The sequence below is a fragment of the Gorilla gorilla genome, chromosome 18 (assembly GCF_029281585.2).
Source record: "Gorilla gorilla gorilla isolate KB3781 chromosome 18, NHGRI_mGorGor1-v2.1_pri, whole genome shotgun sequence".
Taxonomy (NCBI): domain Eukaryota; kingdom Metazoa; phylum Chordata; class Mammalia; order Primates; family Hominidae; genus Gorilla; species Gorilla gorilla.
Genome location: NC_073242.2, coordinates 31,433,910 through 31,438,125, shown reverse-complemented (window position 1 = coordinate 31,438,125; position 4,216 = coordinate 31,433,910). Strand labels below are relative to the sequence as shown.

Sequence of the window (4,216 nt, the reverse complement as noted above, 5' to 3'; positions counted from 1 at the left end):
TTATTTGCTTGGAAATTCAAAGTGCCCTTATAAGACATAAACGTAAGAAATAATCCAAAATGAAACAAGATTGCCTTTCAACTCAATGATAAGATCATAACATGGCAATAAAATGTCTCCCTCTGGCCTGGGAATTCCTCTTTGTGGCACAAGGTTGTGTGATCTCAAATCACCCCTAACCCACCTAGACATTTTAACATCCGAAACCGAGTGATGAGGTCCTTATCTATATCATCTTACTGCCTGTGTGTGTGGACTTTAAATTCTGAACCCAAATGAGGGGGAGAAAACCAAGTTGACTTTCATGATTGACCTCTCAGGGATGTCCAAGGAATCTGTGCATTTCAAGAAACAAAGTTCATCAGCTTCTCTCCTAAGGTATTTGCCCACAATACCCAGAGGGCTTGGCAGCATCATGTGTGATGGGTGGGGAGCTCCAAGCAGGTGGGCAGGACCCAGGGGCCTGGTGACCAGGACAGACCCCCACTGTCCATCACCTTTCCTGGCCCTGTCCTCAGCTAAACTTCCCACAGGCCTTCTGCCCGATCACACACAGTGTGCCCAAACTCTCTCAGGCCTCTGGCAGCTGAAAACCACTGCTTTAAATCCCTTTACCATTTACTATGACATACGGTTATTGTAAACAGGAAATATTCTATTGATGCTACAAATGGAAAGCCAATGCCTTTACCATAAATAGAAAAACAACCCTAAGAAACAAGCAAAACAAAAACAAAACAGGGGCTGGGTGTGATGGCTCATGCCTGTAATCCCAGCACTTTGGGAGGCCGAGGTGGGCGGATCACAAGGTCAGGAGTTCCAGACCAGCCTGGCCAATATGGTGAAACCCTGTCTCTAATAAAATACAAAAATTAGCCGGGTGTGGTGGTGGGCGCCTGTAGTCCCACCTACTTGGGAGGCTGAGGCAGAAGAATAGTTTGAACCCGGGAGGCAGAGTTTGCAGTGAGCCGAGATTGCACCACTGCACTCCAGCCTAGGTGACAGAGCGAGACTCTGTCTCACAAACAGCAACAACTACAAACAAACAAACAAAAAACAGGGTTAACAAAACTATGGAATTCAATTCTATTTGTATGCTGCAGCCATGTTCCAGCCCTAGATTTGGCTGGGCATGGTGGCTCACGCCTGTAATCCCAGCACTTTGGGAGGCTGAGGCAGGCGGATCACGAGGTTAGGAGTTCGAGACCAGCCTGACCAACATGGTGAAACCCCGTCTCTACTAAAAATACAAAAATTAGCCAGGCATGGTGGCACATGCCTGTAATCCCAGCTACTCAGAAGGCTGAGGCAGGACAATCCCTTGAACCCGGGAGGCAGAGGTTGCAGTGAGCTGAGATCGCGCCATTGCACTCCAGCCTGGGCAACAAGAGCAAAACTCCGTCTTAAAATTTAAAAAAAAGCCAGGCACGGTGGCTCATGCCTGTAATCCCAGCACTTTGGGAGGCCGAGACGGGTGGATCACAAGGTCAGGAGATCGAGACCATCCTGGCTAACATGGTGAAACCCTGTCTCTACTAAAAATACAAAAAATTAGCTGGCCGTGGTGGTGGGCGCCTGTAATCCCAGCTACTTGGGAGGCCGAGGCAGGAGAATGGCGTGAACCTGGGAGGTGGAGCTGGCAGTGATCCGAGATCACGCCACTGCACTCCAGCCTGGGTGACAGAGCAAGACTCTGTCTCAAAAAAAAAAAAAAAAAAAAAAAAGAGGCAAAACTAATAGTATCATTTATAAGAAAGGAAGATTAACAAATTGGCTGTGATACTTGGTACATTACCACAAATTTTAAAACATGAAGTGAAGATTTTACCAGAAAACAGCAGAACACCAGTACTGCCTGTGATACAGGTGATAAACTGGATTTTTTTTTTTTTTTTTTTTTTTTTGGAGATGGAGTCTTGCTCTGTCGCCCAGGTTGGAATGCACTATTGCGGTCTCGGCTCACTGAAACCTCCCCCTACCAGGTTCAAGAGATTCTCCTGCTTTAAGTCCCAAGTAGCTGGGACTATAGGCGCGTGCCACCACACCCAACTAATTTTTGTAGTTTTAGTAGAGACGGGGGTTTCACGATGTTGCCAGGCTGGTCTCAAACTCCTGACCTCATGTGATCTGCCCACCTCAGCCTCCCAAAGTCCCGGGATTACAGTCATGAGCCACCACACCTGGCCTTAAATTTTTTATAGGCAGAGTGCGGTAGCTCACGCCTGTAATCCCAGCACTTTGGGAGGCCGAGGCGGGTGAATCACCTGAGGTCAGGAGTTTAAGACCAGCCTGACCAACATGGCAAAACCCTGTCTCTACTAAAAATACAAAAATTAGCTGGGCGTGGTGGTGCGCACCTGTAATCCCAGCTACTTGGAAGGCTGAGGCAGGAGAATTGCTTGAACCTGGGAGATGGAGTTTGCAGTAAGCCGAGATGACACAGACTCCGTGTCAAAAAAAAAAAAAAAACAGGAACAGAAAACAAAACAAAACATATACAAAAGAAATAAAATACATTTAGGCCAGATGCTGTTACCTGCTGAAGCCCTCTCTGTTCAAAATGGAGATGAGGAAACCTTGGAGATGTGTTAAAGATATAATAGCCAGCCGGGCGCGGTGGCTCATGCCTGTAATCCCAGCACTTTGGAAGGTTGAGGTGGGTGGATCACCTGAGGTCGGGAGTTCAAGACCAGCCTGACCAACATGGAGAAATCCCATCTCTACTAAAAATAAAAAAAATTAAAAAAAAAAAAAAAAAATTAGTCAGGCATGGTGATGCATGCCTGTAATCCCAGCTACTCGGGAGGCTGAGGCAGAAGAATCGCTTGAACCCGGGAGGCAGAGGTTGCGGTGGCCGAGATCACGCCATTGCACTCCAGCCTGGGCAATAAAAGCAAAACTCTGTCTGAAAAAATAAACAAACAAATAAATAAATATATAAAAAGTTATAATAGCCAATGAGGTACTGTGTGCTTGTAGTCCCAGCTACTTGGAAGGCTGAGGCAGGGACATCCCTTGAGGCCAGGAGTTCGAGGCTACAGTGAGCTCTGATGGCACCACTGCAGTCAGGCCTGGACAACATAGTGAGACCGTCTTTCAAAAATAAATAAGCAGGGTGCAGTAACTCACACCTGTAATCTCAGCACTTTGGGAGGCTGGGGTGGGTGGATCACTTGAGGCCAGGAATTTGAGACCAGGCTGACCACGAAGCTAAAACCCCCATCTCTACTAAAAATACAAAAAAAATTAGCCAGGTGTGGTGGTACGTCCCTGTAGTCCTAGCTACTCAGGAGGCTGAAGCAGGAGAAACGCTTGAACCCGGGAGGTGGATGCTTCACTGAGCTGAAATCGTGCCAATGCAATCCAGCCTGGGTGACAGAGTGAGACTCTGTCTTAAAAACAAAAACAAAAACAAAATGCTGGAGTCATGCTGAGCATAGGGAATGTGAAGGTCCTGGATTGAGACAGGCTGAGGGAAGGACAGCTGTGCCCTCTCCTCCTTCTATTCAGCCCATGGGTTCTATGTTCTTACAGAGTGGAGGGCAGAAACCCCTGCATTATTTAAAGCATTATTCTTTCTGTCTGTCTCATTTCTGTCTCTTTCTCTGTCTCTCTCACATTCAAACATGCATAGTTGGATTTACCAAGTTAAATACAGGTATATTATGACTCCAGTGTTTGTAGCTTGTCAAAGCATCCCCTCATGATTTGTTTCTTCCTGTGGCTTCTACAAAAAAAAAAAAAAAGAAAAACAGAAAGAATGAAAGAAGAAAGAAAGGAAGGAAGGAAGGAAGGAAAGAACCCAGAGAGCTGGGCATGGTGGCTTATACCTGTAATCCCAGCACTTTGGGAGGCCAGAGCGGGCAGATCGCCTGAGGTCGGGAATTCAAGACCAGCCTGACCAACATGTAGAAACCCTGTCTCTACTAAAAATGCAAAATTAGCCAGGCATGGTGGCACATGCCTGTAATCCCAGCTACTTGGGAGGCTGAGGCAGGAGAATTGCTTGAACCCGGGAGGTGGAGGTTGCGGTGAGCCGAGATCGTACCGTTGCACTCCAGCCTGGGCAATAAAAGCTAAACTCTATCTCAAAAAAAAAAAAAAAAAGGTAAAAAATTAGGCAGGCGCAGTGGTGTGTGCCTTTAGTCCTAGCCACTAAGGAGGCTGAGGCTGAGGTGGGGGGATAGTTTTAGCCCAGAAGTTTGAGGCTACTGTG

At 46.9% G+C, this 4,216-nt stretch overlaps 1 protein-coding gene across 10 annotated transcripts in view; it reads right to left on the bottom strand.

Annotated features, from left to right (window-relative positions):
* LOC115933223 (serine/arginine repetitive matrix protein 2) overlaps positions 1–4,216 on the bottom strand; it is a 124,605-nt gene that overhangs the window by 24,036 nt on the left and 96,353 nt on the right. The window lies entirely within an intron of this gene.